This window comes from Puma concolor, chromosome B4 (genome assembly GCF_028749965.1).
Source record: "Puma concolor isolate L17-30 chromosome B4, mPumCon1.1.hap2, whole genome shotgun sequence".
Taxonomy (NCBI): domain Eukaryota; kingdom Metazoa; phylum Chordata; class Mammalia; order Carnivora; family Felidae; genus Puma; species Puma concolor.
Window position 1 is genome coordinate 79,154,850 of NC_141673.1, and position 19,829 is coordinate 79,174,678.

Genomic DNA, 19,829 nt, shown 5'->3' on the forward strand with positions numbered 1-19,829 from the left:
AAGATACGGTCCATAAAAGAAAAAGCTGATAAACTGCACTTAATAAAAATTAAGAATGCATGTTTTTTTTTTTTTTCTAGTTTGAGATATTTATTGATCAGTGTAAACTCCAACACAGTACATCCACATGATTTTGAGCGTTTACAGGGGAAATGGTTCCTGGTTAAGTAGAAAATTATATGAATGACTTCCAGAAAACCTTCATTCTAAGCAGCTTTATAGTCAAACATTTCATTTAGAAGTCTGAGTCCTCTTTCTTCAGTTTGCTATAATCTATAATTACCGAGTAATTATATATTACTCATTGATCATTGCATTGATCATTAGGACACACTTTATTCTGGATTCTGGGTTACTCTCTTCATCCCAATGGATATCTGGATTGAACAATGCCAGACACAAGACATACACTGCTGCTCCAGTACCTCCAGCTCCAAATAAATATGAAGAGAGAAATCAAGCTTGAAGGCTTCGTGGCCTAACCAAGGATCTAGGGGAGCAGATCTTGTGGCAAAGGCCTCTGGTCTGAAAGGAGAGGACACTAAAGCCAGGCCCTAACTAAGTAGTCTCTGCCCAAAGGTACACTCTTTGAAAGCTACTATTTGGAGAATGCAAAGTTAAGCCACAGACTGGGAGAAAATATTAGCAAATCACAAATCTGATAAAGAATTTGTACTCTGAGTGTGTGTGTGTGTGTGTGTGTGTGTGTGTGTGTGTGTGTGTGCATGCATATATACATACTTATATGTATGTATATATACATACATACACCTTCAAAATGTAATAAGATGAACAGCCCAACAACAAAAAGGAGCAAATAACTTGAATGGCCACTTTCACAAAGAAGATATATGGATATCAAAGAGCCCACAAAAAGATGCTCACCACCATTAGTTATCTCAGAAATGCAAATTAAGGGACTCCTGGGTAGCTCAGGTGGCTAAGCATCTGACTCTTGATCTTATCTCAGGTCTTGATCTTAGGGTAATGAGTTCAAGCCCCACACTGGGCTCCATGGAAGGAAGGAAGGAAGGAAGGAAGGAAGGAAGGAAGGAAGGAAGGAAGGAAGGAAGGAAGGAAGGGAGGAAAGATTAAAACTAAAATGAGATCCTACTACACACCTCGAAGAATGGCTAAATTTGAAAGGACTGATTACAGCAAATGTTGGTAAAGATATACAAAGCAACTAGAAATCTCATATATGGCTACTAGGAATATAAAACGGGACCACCACTTTGGAAAACAGCTTAGCAGTTTCTTAAGTCTGACATACACCTATCATATGATCAAGCCATTCTATTCCTAGGTAATTAATTACCAAAGAGAAGTAAAAGCATGTATCTACACAAATACTTGTACATGAATGTTCATCACAGTTTTATTTGTAATAGTCAAAAACTGGTATCAACCCAGCTGTTACCAACAGATGAGTGGATAAACAATTTGTGGTATATCCACACAACGGAATACTACTAGTAATAAAAAGAAATAAACTATTGATACACGCAACAACATGGATGAATCTCAAAATAATTATTCTGAGTTAAAAAGGGCAAAAATGAATACATACTATAGGATTACACTTGCATAAGATTAAACAAAAAATGTAAAGAATCTGCAGTAACAGAAGACAAATGGGTTGTTGCTTGGAGACAGGGTCCACTGAGTAGATGGGATGATAGAGAGGCACAAGGAAACTTTGGAAGGACATATTCATCATCTGGATTGTGTGATAGTTTCACAGGCATATACATGTGTCAAAACTTACCAAAATTGCACACTTTCAGTATGTGAAATTTGTTGACTGTCAATGATAGCTCAATAAAGTTTTTAAAAATCTATTTGAAAAGTTGAGAATACGTACATGGAAACTAAAACGGAAAAAAAAAAAACAGGCGGGGGGAGCCCAATAACAATGTGCCCATCATTCCCTTCTACCTCATTGAATGGGCTTCTTAGTACATCACTTGGTTACCCACAAGCACTTTGGACATCTTAAGACGTTGTACACTCTGTGCCAAACATTGGAAGCAGGTCGGGTAAATCTGGACAAACCCAACAAGTGCCTAGAAGAAACACACATGACTGCAGTCACATGACACACTCCTTCAAAGAAGGCCAACTGGCATTTTAGCTTCTAGGTTTCCACAAGGCATATTATTACGATTCTTTTAAGGCCTCTCCTCAAATCCTTGCCTGGCCGTGTCCATCAAACCTAAAGTATTTTATCACAATCCCCAACCACCACTGAAAAACCCTCCTTAGACCAGTCTTCCAACCCCAGTAAAAATCCAGACTTTGCCCTTTTGCCCTCTGAAACGCTGCTAAGGCTACTCAAAGTAATACTCTTCCTCACTGTGCAAGCAATAAATGGATTGTTTTACTGACAATTCAGGAAGCCAGGATTCAACATTATTGATCATTCATATTTTTTCTTCTGAATTATAGTAATCTTTGCCCATTTCTTCATTTTGAACGTATATTTTGGTTTTGATTTGCAGTTTGAAAACTTTAAATCTTTTCTTTGCACTACTTGATGTAAATATTTTCTCGCTTTCCTCTTATTTATTTTTGTTTAAAGTCATTATAAAAACAAAAACAAAAAACAACTTTTGGTGCTGTACAGCCTGGGTTCAAATCTCTCCTGCTACTAGCTGAGGACCCTTATGTATCAGGTAACTCTCTGTGAACCCAGATTCCTCATCTGCCTCCCATGGAAATTAAGCTCCATGAAAGAAGGCATTTTCCACTGTTTTGTTAACTGTTGTATCTTCCACTCTAGGAACAGTGCCTGATACATATAATAAATGCTGGAAAAATATTTGCTAAACGAATGAATCTATAAAGCCAGAACAATCTTATTTACCTCATGCGGTTGTTGTTAAGAATCTATTAATCCTCATGAATTTTAGTCTAGAACAGTGCCTGGCACACACTAGGAGCGCAAGAGATGCCAGCTTCCTCTCCCGTCACCCAAATCCTGCCTCTCAGAGAAGTTTTACCTGAAAGTCTTCCCTCCCACCCCCATCTCCCCTCAGTTAAGTCTTTCCCTTTCCTGCTCCCACTCCTCCCACAGGATTCGCACCATTGTTCTCCTTCAGTGTGGCTCACGTGTGACCAGAAGTTCTTCACCTTTGGGCAGCTGTGAGCCCCTCTGAGAATCCAAGGAAAGTTATGAACACTCTCCCCAGAAAAACGCACCTATGCACACACAACACAGACTTTTCCGTACAATTTCAGGGAGCTCACAGAATCCTGCCACTAAACTGCCATTTTAGATTCCTTAATTAAGTGGATATTAACGTCAAAGACTCCTTATTGCTTCCGAGCAGCAAACCTCAACAGGTCACAGGAAATTCCCAGCGCTGATCTTTAGTGCAAGGGTCAGAGTCCAAACCCGGCGTCCCGACCGGAGCTCCTCTGAGATGCAAATTGCCCTCCGCCCTTCGGGCCCAGGGCGCCTATTGTTCTTCCCCGCCGCATTTCAGAGCCGACCCCTCACCCTGGCGGGGGGAAGGGCGCTGCGGGGGAGAAAGGGAGTTTCTAAATGGAAGCAGAGGACTCTGGTAGGTTTTAAGATCACTTGCAAACTGTGGCAACCCTGCTCGTGACTTAGTTCTCAGGCTCCCAGTCGGTAAGCAACAAGCCTTAACTGCCATTACGACCCCTGTTCCTTGTCTTCTGTAACTGGAACGAGGGATAAAACGGGAGGCTGTCCCACTGCCCTTTCAGGAAGAAAGACTGTCCTGTCCTGTAACGAGGTGAAGCGCTCAGGCCCAGGGGCTAGCCACGTGACTTCGTATAAATCTTGTAACCGTCCGAAGCCTGTTTTGCCTTAGGAAGTATGCGAGTAGCAGCACAGACCTCATACTTTCCCTGCGCGAGGGAGAGGTGACCAAATCGCCTACACAATGTGTTGCACCTGGAAGCGCCCGTGATTGTTAGCGGTTAGGTGTTAATATTAAGGAGCAACTCAGGCCAAGGACGCCGTGGGGCTGGCGTCGCTGCGTGGGGTGGAAAGCTGAGCGCGGGGGAGCTCTGAGCTTGCGGCCCCCACCCCACGCCCCGAAGCCCGGCTGTGTGCGGACGCCTTCACCCTCCAGTCTAGGTGGTCCATGGCTTCTTTGTGTTCTAGGGCTCTCCATGACAAACGCAGACACCCTGGAGGGCTCCACCGCCTTCCCTCCCTCCAGCGCGGGTTAGGACTCCCCCACGCACGAATGGCTCCGTCCCCGGGCCAAAAATCAGTAGACCCAGACAACCTGAAGGGTTGGTTCGGCCTTTTCTTTCATTCTTCTGATTAGAAACAGTCCCAGAGGCGACGCGATTTGCCCGAAGTCTGCAACTTCCTGGAACTGGAAACCAATCGGAAGACTTCCGCGTCGCGGCTCTTTCCGCCGTGATCAGGTTACCCAGCGCCTCGGGACCTGCTTTTGAAAAGGAGAGGTCGACCTGGGAGAGCCGCTGAACGAGATACTCTTCGGAATCGGTAACTGCTTATGGCAGGCGGTGAGAGAGTGGGGATGATACAGTGTGGAACCTGCGTCCCCCCAAAACATAATGTCAACACTTTCAAATTGCTTTCCGAGATCCCGAATTTTAGGGGGTGCATCTTCCGGGGGGGGGGGGCCTGGGAGCTTACCTGTTTTGTTTACCCGCCCAAGTACCTAATGCAGAGTAGTTACCTAATAAATATTTGCCGAGCGGATGACTGCACAGCCGAATGAGCCCCGTTCCATCATAGGGATGTAGGAGGATTTGCGGAGCCAAGCCCCACCTGGGAGGCACCTAAATCCTTGCCAGTTTTTCTCAATTATGGCTCTGCAACGAATATCCTCTGTGCATAAATCCTTGACTGCATCTCTTGATTATTTCCTCAGGATATTTTCCTCGAAGTGGGATTACTGGGTTGAAGGGTATGCACATATGTAAGGCTCTTGATTCAGAGTCCCTCCAGCCGCGCCAGAATGAGTGAGTCAGCTTCCCAGCAAGCTGGCCAAAACTCGGTATCATCGGCCTTCATTTTTGTTTCTCTCTGTCTCTCTTTTTTCTTTGCCATCTTGATAAGATAATGATATCCCATTTTATTTGCATTTCTTTGTGGACTAATTAGGTGGAGATTGGACTAACTTTAAAGAAATATCCTTAAGGAGCACCGAGAAATCCTGTGTGGAAAAGGAGACCGTGACACCAGGCACATTCTGCCCAGTGAGGTGAAACCAAAGGGCTCCAATGGTCTGGTGTGATTTGACCAGAAGATGTAAACACATTTGAGCCTTGCTCCAGAGGCTTCCCCTGAGCAAGGGAGGGGAAACTGTGACTTACTAGCTTCCGTATGTTTGTTATTTTTTGTTATTTTCATTTCCTGATGAGGAGTAAATGTTTCATAAAGCAAATGAAAACCCTGTGTAATTATCTTTAAGGACAGCAAGAAAAAGTAGAAGTGGGAAAACTAGTTCACTTTAACGTCATGGGAAAGGGGGAGGGGGGAGGGGTGAAGTTTGAAGCCTGTTTCCAGGCGGTGGGAGGGAAGTCCCTGAAGATGGGGCTGGCAGTGGGGCGGGGAGGGAGTGAGCAAGAGGCTTCCCAGAGGCTCTGGAGACTTCCTTCTGGAAAGGCTGCTATGTGTTTGTAGCGCTTATGAGGCCTGTGGTCCCTGGGGACCTGGAAGGGGCGTTTAATGGACTTTTGAGGATCAAAGTCAGATTGCCAGGGACAAAGGAAGGTTGTGAGGAAATGGAGGCCACTGCATCTCCGGCCGTGCTCCGGGAATGGGGAGAAGGTACCTGTGGCATTTTCCCCGGACAACGGGAGATGGTGGTCCCTAGAGCTTTTGTGGGCTGTGAAACGGTGGGCGCTTCTCCCCCAGTCAGAGCCGCTCCCCAGCTGTTACGATATCCGCTAGGTTCTTTTATAAAGCACACCCGAGAGGATAACTGATTTGCCAATGTTTACAGGCAGTTTTATTTACTAATCTAGCTCTCATTTACTGTCAACTAAATTTATAGTCCTAATTACAGTCCTCAGCATTTTCCTGATAATAAACATACAGGATGTGTTTTATGTTTGTTTGTTTTTTTTAACTGTGGGGGAGTTTATTTTCTTGATTACTTTAAATTTCCTATTAAAGTCTTAAATTTAACCATCAGCTTCTCACAACAATCTATGAACTTTTCTGCCACTTTAATTCTTCTGAAAGGGCTCAAGCCAAATGCGAACCAGGGGTTCTTAGAGGTTTCAGTGAATGATTTCAAAGCCTTGTCACACTTCAAAATCATGTGGCGGCTTTCAAAAAATTAGTTTTCCCTCCCTCTTGGGAGACTAATTTTTGTAGGGCTGGGACATACTCAGAAACTAGTATTTTTGAAAAACCTCCTCAGTGATTCTTAAGTTGCTGCTATAAAAGTCAGTTTTGGGAAACTGTTGTCTAAATGCTAAATCTATTTTGTCTGTCTTGTTTGTTTGTTTGTTTTTATTTAAAGAAACTCATGCTTGTGGAGCAAGCAGGGAAGGGGTTGGGGGTGGGGGTAGAGAATCTCAAGCAGTCTCCACGCTGTCAGAGCAGGGCTCTCACCCATGAATTATGGAATCGTGACCTGAGCCAAAACCAAGAGTCGGACGTTTAACCAACTAAACCACCCAGGCACCCCTATTTTGTTTGTCTTTTAGTGAAATTTGGAAATGGCAGCTTTAACTTCCAAAATGTTAAATAATGCTTTGCATTTCCGGAAAATACTCTTTTTTTCACCTCCATCGCCACCCACCCAGGGCTTGAACTTCCTGAACCCTTCAGTCCTTCCTTACCTAACACTTGATGCCGGATGATGCCATTGTTTTCACCAATCCGTGTCCCCTCTGGTTTTCCTAGATTCCTGCTTTCTCCCTGTGGCAGCATGTTTTGGGCTTTCTTTTGTGAATGACAGTTGGCCTTTCTTCCTGTGCTTTCTTAAGCCCTGCTGCTCTTCAAGGTGTCCTGGATACTTGAGGTAACGGACCAGGCGCCATAGAATCCGCTCCCACAACTGGCTTAAGGTGCTGTGACTCTCAGATCTTCACCTTTCACTGTTTCTCTGGGAAGTCTCCAGGTCCCCACGTTTCAACTACCTACCAAGCATTTACTCTTAGATATCCCACAAAGCACCTCAGACTCAGTGTTTCTCAAATATTACATCCCTAGCTATGTTTGTTTCTGTGAGGTTTTTTGTTTGTTTTGGGTTTTGTTTTGTTTTGTTTGTTTTGTTTTGTTTTGTTTTGTTTTGTTTTGTTTTGTTTTAGTAATTTCACCCAACATGGTGCTCGAACTCACCACCCTAAAATTAAGAGTCACACACTCTTCCTACTGTGCCAGACAGGTGCCCCTGTTCTTTGTGTTTTTTATCTCAATGAAGGGCTCTACCACATTAGTCAAGCTAGAAACATGGGGGTAACCCCATTCATTCATTTAAAACCACTATTCTAGGCACTGGGGATAACAGAAACTACAAAAAGTCGTGCCCTCCAAAAACTTGTATTCCAGAAAGGGAAAACAGAGTAAGGAATCAGTCCCCAAATCTAACAGATTCCAACTTATTATTTTTTTTAAAGGTGAGCCAGCTTTTTTTTTTTTTTTTTTTAATATTTATTTTTGAGAAAGAACAAGTGGGCAGGGGCAGAGAGAGAGGGGGACAGAGGATCAGAAGCAGGTTCTATGCTGACAACAGAAAGCCCGATGTGGGGCTCGAACTCACAAGCCACAAGATCATGAATGGAGCTGAAGTCAGACACTCAACCGACTAAGCCAGGCAGGCACCCCCAGATTCCAACTTCTAATATCTCTAGACTCTGTCTCTCCAGTCACCACCTTAGTTCAAACCCTTGATGGCCTCCCTCTTTCTCTTACTCCCTCCAGCCCATTCTCCCCACAGCAGTGGGGAGCTGAATCTTAAATTGTAGCCTCTAGCTTTAAGCTTTCCATCCCTCCAGGAGAGAGTCTTTCTTTGCAAATCTGGGTTAAAGGGTTTTATAGCCTCTAGGCCCTGCTGGCCTTTCCATCACTCATCTCCACCCAAGTGAGCCACACTCTCCTCAGGCCACACTGAATTATAGCTGCAGGCTTCCCATACCTGCCATTCCATGCCTTCCCTCCTGCTTAGCTGACTCCTTGTCTGCTTTGCAGGTCTTAGCTCAGGTACTATGACAGGCAGCTTCTGAGGTGGCCTCCACTGATCCCTGGCTCCTCATATCCAGCCCTTGGGATTCTGAAGAAAGGAATGTGGCAGAAGCTGCCTTGTTGTGAACTGCTCTGTGATGAAGGCCATGTGACAAGGAGCAGAGGGAAGCCTCCGGCCAAAAACCTGTGAGGAACTGAATCCTTCCAGCAATGATGTGAGTGAGCTTGGCACAGGGGTCCCCCCCCAAGCTGGGCCTTCAGATTGGATGGCCGCCCCAGCGGTCAGCATTAACCGCAACCTCATGGAAGACCTTCAGCCACGAGAGGCAGCCAGTTAAGTCATGCCTGGATTCCTGACCCAAAAAAAAAAAAAAAAAAAAAAATCTGTAAGATAATAAATGTTTGTTGTCTTAAGCAGCTATGTTTTTGTTAATTTGTTACACAGAAATAGATAACAAATAGACTTCTGGACCCCTGCCTCTCCTCCACACCCAATTCAGTGCCCTTCTGAGTTATAGGGCCAGTGGTATCTCCACCTGTCATCCCCAGTACTTAGCCCTTAGTATTATAATTAGGGATCTATGCATGTCTGCACCCCTAGATTATGGGCTCTACCAGGAAAAGGAAGAGAGGGAAGAAAGTCACTATTTTCCCTCTCAAGACTCTGAATCCCTGCTCTGCTTTGGCCACGTTTTTGTACAGCCACAGTGTCCACAGTGATAGCCCCAAAGTGCACCTGTAACCCCAGGAAGACCCTCTGGCCTGCTGGAGCCAAGCCTCCCTGCCCTCTCCTCCCAGAGACACTTGTGTGCATGCGCACACACTCACATTTCGGGCCCACTGCCCTCTACTCGAGAGTGGGTGGAGTCACTCCTTGCTCCTTACACACACACCCTCAGGCTACACTTTTGTGGGTTTTCTGAATGAAAGGTGGGAGGGAGAGCCACCTTCTGCTTTGAATTGCCCAGTTTCTCCACCTTTATTTGCAGCCAACTGAACTGTTCTAGGAGGACATGGGTGTGAGTCCCCTGGGGGAAAAAAAAGAAAAAGAATGCAAGTACTTCTGGCTGCTTTCATTTTCTGGTGTCTCAACCCACAGGCCACTCGCTATCTGACTCAACCCTGAGATCTGAATGAGGTGCTACCTCTGGGTTCCCAGAGTGCTCTGTGGCACCTCCCTTGGGGCAGATAACAGCGCTGTCCTCTGGGCTCCTGTGCACTCTCCTGCCCTTTGTTAGACAAAGGACAGTGCCCTTGGCCTCCTATGGCCCTTCTGTTACCCTGTGTCAGCTCTACATACAAGGGCGGCAACTGCCCCAGACCCCCCAGGCACACTTCCTACCACCCTCAATCCCCCATCCCCTCAACCAATCTACCAACGTGTCTGTTGTGTCCAAGCTGGATGGATAAAATTTTTTAAAGACACGCCTGGGTATGAACACACCTCTTTCTAGTTAAGAAGTTTCTAATAGCATTGCACCTCTGGCGTGTGCTTCTGTCCTGTTCGCCTTCCTCCGGCACTCAGGGGCAGATTTCCTCTTGGCCTTCCTTCTGTGACTGCTTTCTGCTCAGCTGCTCATGTCGCTAACAAGGTTATACCCATCAACTGTGCTCTAGACGTGTCATAGTATGATAACAGGAAGGACCCGGACTTGGGGGTGACAGATCTGCCACTTACTGTATTTGATCCTGGCTGGGTACCCAAACTAGGCCTCGTCCTCCGATTGGGTCTACTAATAAGCTGTTTCCCTCTATTGTTCTGAGATTAAATTAAGCTATGCGAAGCATGTAGTAGGAGTAGTAAGTGTTCAATAATGGCTTCGTGTGTGTGTGTGTGTGTGTGTGTGTGTGTGTGTGTGTGTTTTAAGTTTATTTTGAGACAGCACAAGCAATAAAGGGGAAGAGAGAGAGGGAGAGAGAGAAAGACAGAGACAGAGAGAATCCTAAGCAGGCTCCACACTATCAGTGTAGAGCTGATGCAGGGCTCAAACTCATGAACCGTGAAATCATGACCTGAGCCGAAGTCCAGAGCCAGACGCTCAACCGACTGAGCCACCCAGGCGGCCCAAGTTCTTGTACATTTCAAAAAAAAAGACCTCAACAATCTTTGTAATTTTTCCTTGAAAATGCAGAAAGCTAAAGATTGTTAATGTCTAGTTGAAAAAGTGCTACATTCGTTTTATTTGTCTTTTTGGCAGGAGATAGAGTAGGAGAAAGTTGAGGGCGATGTTAGGGGACCGCTGGCTTCCTGGTTTTTGATCGGACTCTGCTGCTGTTGTGGAGAAATGCTGTGGAAACCAGCTGCTCAAATGCCCGAGGAATGGATGTGCCTGAACCTGCCACTGACTCCCAGGTGGTAAGGTGTTTGTCATGCTTGTGTTCCAGTCTCTGTGCCTCTGCTCTGGCTGTCACCGTGGAGAGCAAAGTGCCCCCATCATGAGTTCCCTTCCTGACATTATCTCATCAGGTTGATATGTGAATTAAAGGAGATAATGAATATAAAGAAAATAATCCAGTGTCCAGAATAGAGGTCAGCAAACTTCATTCAGCCCCTAGGACAAATCCAGCCCTGCCACCTGGTTATTTCTTTTATTTTTTTAATTGAAGTATAGTTCACATACAGTGTTATATTAGTTTCAGGTGTACAATACAGTGATTCAACATTTCTATACATTTCTCAGTGCTCACATCATGATAAGTATATTCTTTTTAAGTTTATGTATTTTGAGAGAGAGAGAGAGCGCATGTGCGAGCAGGGAAGAAGCAGAGGCAGAGGGAGGGGGAGAGAGAGAAACCAAAGCAGGCTCCATGCTATGGAGCCCAACACGGGGCTCGATCCCACAAACGCTGAGATCATGACTTGAGCTGAAATCAAGAGCCAGACCCCTAACCAACAAAGCCTCCCAGGTACCCCATAGTAAGTGTACTCTTGATCCCTTTGTCTCCTTCAGCCCTGCTCCTACCTGCCTCCCCCTGCCACCTGTTTTTGTATGACCCATGAGCTAAGAAATGTTTTCACATTTTTAAATAGTTCAAAAAATTTTGAAAGAATAAAATTTTGTGACACCTGAAAATTATATGAAATTCAAATGTAAGTGTTCAAAAAAAAAAGTTTTGTTGGAACACTGTCAAGCTCATTCATTCATTGTCCACGGATGCTTTTGTGCTTTTCTGGGATGAGTAGTCGCAACAGGGTATGAACTGCAAAGCTTAAAATATTTGCTATCTGACCCTTTACAGAACAAATTTGCCAAGGGGTGCCTGGGTGTCTCAGTCGGTTAAGCGTTCGACTTCAACTCAGGTCATGATCTTGCGGTTCATGAGAGTGGTGTCAACTCAGAGCCTGGAGCTTGCTTCCAATTCTGTGTCTCCCTCCCTCTCTGCCCCACCCCCACTTGCACTCCGTCCTCTGTCTCTCAAAACTGAATAAATGTTAAAAAAAAAAATAAACAAGTTTGCCAAAAGCTCCAGTTGAGGTCCAGCAGTGATCATAAGAGTTATATGAAGCAAGACTTTTTTATTAATCAGTTAACCTAGCAGTCTCCACCTTTGGCCACAGTGAAGAACCTTCCTTAGGTGCCCCATTACACTTCCTAACTGGTTCTCCTTTACAACTGCAGCTTATCCTGTAGCAAAGCAAGTATGAAGTTTATATTTCCAAATGCAAACCTGGTCTCATATGTTCAGGTTTATGTTTATCTTATTTAATTTCCACAGCAGTCCTATGACAGTGGTATTATGACCCTAGTTTTACAGATGAGGACCCTAAAGCCCATAAAATTTAGGTAATTTGCCAAAAAATTATATAGCTTGGGAAATGGCAGTAATAAGTTTTCTGAAGCAGTTTCAGTAAGTATTCTCACCACGCACGCTGCCTCTCTCTGCCTCTCTGGCTTTGTTTATTCTATTCTGTATGACCCTTGGTCACTTCCTGTTTGGGGTGTGCACCCCAATCCCACACGGAAATCAAACATCAGTCCCCTGTCTACCAAGATGAATAGCTAATTCTCTGGTCGACTCTAATTCGCTGAAGGGTAAAAGCTAACCTCAGCTACGCCTTCCACTCCTAGGTAACATTTTAATCCCAGCGTATTTCAACACTATCCTTCTGGAACCTACACCGCTGGCTTTTGCCAGGGGTCTCTCTGTTGGCGGACACTCTCTGTGGGAAGAGAACACAATGGCGGGTTGATGGGAATTTCTATTTGGACAAGTGTGACTCTATTAAAATCACACTATGCAGACTCTCACCTTTTCACAGGGCACTTGTGTAATCACATATGTGTTCATTTTGACAAAACGAAAAATGTTCTTCCTTTGTACTTTTCCATTTGGGTGCCTCATGCTGCCTAGTAATGCCAACTTGTAGCAAAGGAAAAGCCCCGAGATAATGTTAAATTCAACGGTACAGTATTTATTTACACCAAGCTTAGTAGTAAACCTTGGTGCTATTTTTTTTTTCTTCATCTTTCTTATAGAATCTAAACTTATTCTGTCTCTATTTTCATAGTCCTTTTTAGACTGTTACTTCAAATCAGTCTTTTCCCTTCTGGATACATTTAATTTCTCCTGCATGGAGCCCATCCCCATGTGGCCACTCAGAAGCCAGGGCAGGCCAAGGGGAGAAGAGCACTGAGTTCGTTTGTAGCATTGGCTTTGAAGCAACGACTTCCAGTGACTATGCTTTCAGGAAGTGTGCACTATACTTCTGGGGGCCCAGTGCCAGTTGAAGAGCTTAAAGACCCAGTTGAAGGTGTCTTGCTAAGTAAGTTTCTGCTTTCCTGGAAAAGCAAGTTTTAAATAGTAAATGATTTTAAAGAAGCTCGTTAGGAAAGGCATATTTTACCTCCTTTTTCTGTCATCATTATAATAGAGGATTCAATCAAGTTTAATTTATTCAGCCAGGTGCCTATGGACGCTGCCTCGTTTGTTTGGCTTTGTTTTCACAAAATCCCTTGTCAACTGTGTTCCCAGCGTCAGTGAGCTAATCCTTCCCCTCTGTCAGATCCATGGTAGACAAAGGCCACTAACACAAAGTCTCCACAATGAGAACGGCAGAGGATCTATTAATCTGTCAGTTGCCTGTGAATTATGGCCGAGATATTTGCCCAACATATGGCACAAGGTTATCACGTTGTAAAAGCCACTCATTTGAAGCCAAACATCCATGCATGCACACAGACACTCATAACTAGTGGATAAAAACATTATGCCCAAGGACAAGTCTTCTTGGGGATTTGAAGCTACCACTAAATAACAGTAGAGTTAATCTATTGGGGGTGTTTTATTTTCTATAGTATAAAAATAAATTTGAGATGAAATAAAATCACAGCAGCTTTCAGGGATAATGTAGATAAACAGCCGCATTTAGTTCTAATCCACAGTTAGGACTGAGGGGCATGGTCCTCTGACAGGAAAGAGTTCTATAACCAGAGTCCATCTCATCCGCGAGGACACTTCAATGGGAAGAAACAATGGGATATCATGGAGGTGGGTGCCACCTGACCTTCAGTCAGGGCCAGGAAGTTTAGTTCTTACCTTCGCAGATGCAGAATCTTAATCAGTAGCCCAAACAGGACTCAGATACTAACTCACTAACAAAGCTCAAAGATAGGAATATATAAAAGAGAATGCCACATTATTCATTTCCAATGAAAAATACAACTGCCCAACTTTACAGGTATTGAGTCAGCCTAATCCAAGAATTCCCCCCCTGCCAGTAAAAGAGACCCATAGCAGAACATTCCTGTGTGAGCCAAAGCTTACGGTGGGCATGCGCCTTGGGGGCCGGTGGTTGCTGGGTAGAGGAGAGAAGTGGCCACAGTGGAGCGGATACAATGGGAGTAGCGTTAACCACTTTCAGAGTCCCGGAATAGGGTTTTTTTGTTTGTTTTTGTTTTTGTTTTTTTTTTAATTTTTTTCTTTAACGTTTATTTACTTTTGAGAGAGAGAGAGAGAGAGACATAGCATGAGCGGGGAAGGGTCAGAGAGAGAGAGGGAGACGCAGAATCCGAAGCAGGCTCCGGGCTCCGAGCTGTCAGCCCAGAGCCTGATGCGGGGCTCCAGCTCACAAGCTGTGAGATCATGACCCGAGCCGAAGTTGGACGCTCAACCAACTGAGCCACCCAGGCACCCCCCAGAATTGGTTTTGAACTCCCACGGGGAGTCAGGTATAGTCCAAAGCTGGTCAAAAGGTATAGGGAGGTTTTATGAGAAACTCTATGTGATTCTGACAAAAGGCCATTCAGAGTTAGAAAAGAGGCCCTGTGTTCGCTTCCTGGGGCTATGTAACAAAGTACCACAAACTGGGTGGCTTAAGAAAACACAAATTTATTTTCTCACAATTCTGGAGGCTAGAAATTCAAAATCAGGGCATTGGCAGGGGTGGTTCCTTTTGAGACACGGTGGAACGATCTGTTCCACGCCTCTCTCCTTGCTGCTGGTGACAGGTGGCAATCCTTGGCGTCCCTTGGCTTATAGATGCGTCACTCCAATCTCTGTGCCTCCTTCTTTACACAGTGTTCTCCCTGACCACACTCTAGTCAGGCTCCCAACTTTCTTCTCAACAGGGCCTCAACTTCCGAGTTCCATGTCCTTCTGTGGGTCACCCCATTTTAGCCAGAATTTTCACTCTCAACATCTGATTGGGTCTGTCATCCTCCGTCACACCCCCAGGTGATATCTGCCTCCACTGGGCCGCCTGCAGCAAGAATCCTGTTAGGTTAGCCTAACAAAAAATTCCCTCCTTACCTCTGATGTTTTTTCCTAGTAATTGTCCATCCACTGACCCCCACCCTGCTCCCTGGCTATAAATTCCCACTTTGCCTTGTGTTCCGGGTCAAGATTAATCTCTCTCCTGCCAAAACCCTATTGCAGTGGTCTCTACACCTACTGCCATAATACCCCGGAATGAAATCTCCCTTCCTATTATTAACAAGTATCATGACTAACATTTTCTTATAAGGACACCAGTTATATTAGATTACTGGCTCACACTACTCCAGTGTGACCCCATCTTAACTAATTATATCTGCAATGCCCTTATTTCCAAATAAGATCACGTTTTAATGGGTGCCTGGGTGACTCAGTCACTTAAGCATTGGACTCTCTCTCTCTCTTTTTGTTAGAGACTCTTTTTCGTTTGTTTATTTATTTATTTTGAGAGAAACAGAGCGCAAGTTGGGCAGGGGCAGAGAGAGAGGGAGAGAATCCCAAGTAGACTCTGCACTCAGTACAGAGCCCAATGCAGGGCTCAAACCCACGAAGCTGTCAGATCATGACCTGAGCTGTAAGCAAGAGTCGGACGCTTAACTGACTGAGCCATCCAGGTGCCCCAGCATTGGACTCTTGATCTCAGCTCAGGTCTTGATCTCAGGGTCATGAGTTCACACCCTGTGTTGGGCTGTGTGCTGGGTGTAAAGCCTACTTTAAAAAATGCATTTTGAGGTGCTGGGGGATTAGGACCTCAACATATCTTTTTTTTTTTTTAAATACACTCCATGCCCAATGTGGGTTTTGAACTCAACAACCCTGAGATCAAGAGTCACATGCTCTACTGACTGAGGCAGCCAGGCACTCCCTCAACATGTCTTTTTCAATTCAACCCATAGCCATTCAACCCATAACAGGAAGCCTCACTGCTGTACACATAAAACATAGTGTAATAGACATTCTAATGTCACCTCATACACTTTTTCCCCCTCTTCTGGTAGTATTCCTTGCTCATTTCCTCCCATGGGAGAGTATTATCGCCCAGCCCTTTACACCTGTGACTCCATACCCCCAGCTGCACAGGACTGAGATGTCACTCAAGCAGGGCAAGTAATGTCCTCCCTCAGATTTTTCTACATAGAGCTAATAGAGGGAAAGCCCTTACTCTCTGGGATGTGGGGTTTGTGCATGAAACCCCAGACCTGCTGCAGCTATGTCCCCAAATACACGGAGAGAACTTGTCTGCAGGAGGTGAAAATGAAGCCAAGAGGAAGAAAAGAGCTGAGACGAGGGACAGAGAGCCAAGGCCAGATAGCTTAGAGGTTCTTGCTTCTAGCTTTTCCCAGCGCTCAGCCCCAGCTCTTCCAGGGTCACGACACTAATCATGCCCGCTTTGTGTTCGGACAAGTTGGAGTTGGTTCTGTGACTTGGAAGGAAAGGAGTCCTAGGAGATTCATGCAGCATAGTGAAGATAAAAGAGACAGAGCATTAAGGGAACCTTGAGGGCTTTACCTTGTGGGAACCCCCTGAGAGCCCCCAAGGAGGATGACATCCTCCCAGAGGAGCAGTGGGGCTGGGTGGAGAAGAGACGTGGACTCTGAAAAATACTTGGTGACACTTTGGGGGGCTGAGGCATGTATCTCTATAGAGGAGCCACTCAATCAGGAATTTTGGTGTTAAAGCTCAGCTGGACTTTGTTATGCCCCCGGGGACCTGAAGAGATTTCCATTAGAAATGAGAGGACTATCAAAAGACTAGTTGACATGGAGTGCCTGGCTGTCTCAGTCAGTTGAGCATCCAGCTCTTGGTTTTGGATCAGGTCATGATCTCATGGTTGTGAGACCAAGCCCTGCATTGGGCTACGTGCTGGGCACGGAGTCTGCTTAAGATTCTCTCTCTCCCTCTGCCCCTCACTCATGCATGCACTTTCTCTCTCTCTCTCTCTTTCTAAAAAAAAAAAAAAAAAAAAAAAATTTGAAAAAACAATGAAAAAGAAAGAAAGAAAAGAAAAAGACTAGTTGATGAGTCTAGAATCCTAGCAAGGTGGACCTACACAAGCTATATGACATAAATATTTACTGGTTTCAGGCTCTGATGTCTGTTTTCACAGTGTAATATGCCTATCAGGGAGATATTAATTTATTCATCATTCAACAAATATTTATTAAGGGCCTATTATGTTTCAGGTGCATTGTAAGGATGAGTGGTGGTACACAAAAGACGTAATTTCTGCTCCCATGGAGCTTTCAGTCTATGGGGGAACATATATTCAACAACAAATAAATACTCTAGTAAATGTATAACTACCAATTATAGTATTATAAAGGAAAGTTATGGGAAGAAATTATGAGAGACCTATACTACTTTTTTAAGATTTTATTTTAATTTTTTTAACTGATAATTTATTAAAAAGGTTGATTTGAGTATCTGCAATGGTGACTTCAACCTCGACTCCTGACTCAATACTGACGGAAGTAATCTGTTCGACAATCTCAGAAGGACTGTGCAAATCAATGAGTCGCTTGTGGATCCTCATCTAAAAACGATCCCAAGTCTTAGAACCTTCACCACAAGGAGTTTTGCTTGTAGTGATTCTCAGAATCTCGGTAGGCATCCAAACTGGTCCTTTCACTCTGAGATTCTTTTCTTTTGTGCCTCTGATAAAGTCAACACATACCTTCTCCAAAGATTTTATGTTGTGACTGGTTAGAATAATTCTAATTCAGTGAATCTCCACCTTTGGTTCCACAGGTGTCTTCCTGGTGTCTTTAAAAGCCATGGCTGCGGCCTGGCTTCCTGACCGACTTGTTCCTTGGCCAGAGTGAACAGCTGTGAGTCAACAGAGATTTTATTTTTAAGTAATCTCTACACCCAATGTGGGGCTCAAACTCACAACCCTGAGATCAAGAGTCGCATGCTCTACCAATTGGGCGAGCCAGATACCCCAAGAAACCTACTTTACATCAGAAGGTTTAAAAAGGCCTGAGGAGAGAGTATCAAGACTCGCAGGTTGAGTAGAAGTTTGTCAGACAACAAATGTATGGGGAGAGGAATGAAAGGCAAGGCAAGGGAAGGAAAGAGAATTCCATGCAAGGGAAATAGTAGATGCAAAGACCCTATAGCCAGAAAGAGCTTGACTAGAAAGGAAGGCAAAGTATAGCTGAAGTGTAATAAGAGAGGGAAGAGAGTAGCTTGAAAAGAACCCGGAGACATAGACAACAGGCCTATGTAAGGGTTCCAGATTCTATCCTAACTTCCGCTATAGGACAGAAAACCTTTCCACAACAGAAAGCCACTGAAAAGCTTTAATTAATGTTCCAAATTACATTAAAAGAAAAAAAGAATTAATTGAAGAAGGACAAGAGAGAAAAGAGAGAGCAATTATGAGGTGATTTGCAGTAGTTCAGAGGAGAGGAGATGGCAGCTTGGAGTAGGTGGTGGTAGAGAGGTCTGGATTTGAGCTACACATGGGAGGTAGAACTGAGGGCACCAGGCCTGGTGTGGGCACAGTCGGTGCTGGAGAGGGAGCCATCAAGAATGACTTTCAGGTTACTGGCCTGAGCTTCAGGCAGTTGGTATTGCCATTAACTGAATTGAGAAATAATGAAGAAGGATGTTGCAAGGAGAAGGGCAAGGAAGATCAAAGAGTGGTTTTGGTTTTAACATGTTAGGTAGAAGATGCCTGTAGCACTTCCAAGTGGAGATACTAAGTGCCAGTCAGATATGTGAGTCTCCCATGATATATGAAAGATGGGAGCTGGTGGTATATAAACCTGTGAACCACTTGAAAAACAATAGGATGAGACTACCTAAGAAGGGGGCCTAGGGACTGAGATCAGAGGAACTCCTTACACTTAATTGTTTGGTACAAGCCAATGTGTTAACAGTGGAGACTGAAAAGCTACCACCAGGCAGTGGCAGAAACACCAAGAGCGTAGTGCCACAGATTCCAAAAAGAGAATGTTAGAAGGAGCCACTGGTCACATGTATCAGTGGCTGAGAAGTCCAGTAGGATGAGGATGGAAATGTGTATTGGCAAACAGAAGGACTTTTGATGGACCTCATCGAGAGTTTCCCCAATGGAGCCTTGAGGGCATAAGCTAGACTGGATGGGATGAAAAGTGAATGGGAGGTGGGCAATGGAGTCAGAATGGGTAGACAATGCTTTCAAAATCTGTATTTACTGTGGGGAGTAGAACAATGGGACAGAAACTCTAAAGGGAATGTGAGGTCGAGAAGGGCAGATTTAAAGATGGGAGTTACTACCACATATGTGACTACAGATGGGGATAATTTCAATTGAGTAAGGGAATAAGATACAAGAGACTGAAGAGGACACACTCTCCTTCAGGGCTAAGGTGGGCAACATCTACCTCCAGTTTCACTCTACTTTTATTGCTGATCCACAACCTTCCCTCTTCACTGACTCCTTCAGATTGACATAAGAATGCTTCACTTGCATTAATATTTTTCATTTTCTTTATTTAAACTGTGAGTCAGGATCTTCAAAGGAGACAGCATATCTTTACATTCATTCCATTGCATGTTGATTTTATAGTTTAGCTCCTTGGAAAGTATTTCCATCTTTCTTAGGTACTATATTGACAAAAAATGTTCTGTCCCAATGTACCAACTCTATTCCATAGGTGATTGCCTAAGTGGCATGATTGGAATAACCTAGTAAAGTTTATTCTTGCCCCAGAGTATCACTCAGTAAGAATTAATAATAATTAATTTAAGGATAGGACTTACCTTTAAAAAGTATCTTAATTTCATAGATATTACCTCATTTAATCTTCATAAGAGTTGTAAGGTAGGTTTTGTTATCTCCATTTAGAAATGAAGAAACTGACACTGCGAGATGTTAAGTGATTTGCAAGATTTCAGAGTTAATAAATGGCAGATCTTGGGTAGTCTACACCCAAAGTTTTAAGAAAAGCTCTAGTTGGATCTTTACATATATAGACCT

The 19,829-nt window shown here is 44.2% G+C and overlaps 2 long non-coding RNA genes and 1 pseudogene across 4 annotated transcripts; 1 reads left to right on the forward strand and 2 right to left on the reverse strand.

Annotated features, from left to right (window-relative positions):
* Positions 1-1,353: 1,353 nt before the first annotated feature.
* Positions 1,354-4,397, reverse strand: LOC147579237 (uncharacterized). The gene is made up of 2 exons (XR_015253685.1): positions 4,263-4,397; positions 1,354-3,521 (listed from the first exon to the last, which is right to left on the reverse strand). It is a non-coding gene; the product is annotated as an uncharacterized LOC147579237 (long non-coding RNA).
* LOC147579238 (uncharacterized) lies at positions 3,440-5,402 on the forward strand. Of its 3 annotated transcripts, none has more exons than XR_015253684.1 (4): positions 3,440-3,566; positions 4,305-4,489; positions 4,881-5,006; positions 5,114-5,402. It is a non-coding gene; the product is annotated as an uncharacterized LOC147579238 (long non-coding RNA). The 3 variants fall into 3 exon arrangements; XR_015253682.1 differs by having other exon boundaries at positions 3,455-3,634; XR_015253683.1 differs by lacking the exon at positions 3,440-3,566 and adding an exon at positions 3,826-4,108.
* Positions 5,403-17,228: 11,826 nt separating this feature from the next.
* On the reverse strand, positions 17,229-17,774 carry LOC112867824 (small ribosomal subunit protein uS10 pseudogene; annotated as a pseudogene).
* Positions 17,775-19,829: the final 2,055 nt, after the last annotated feature.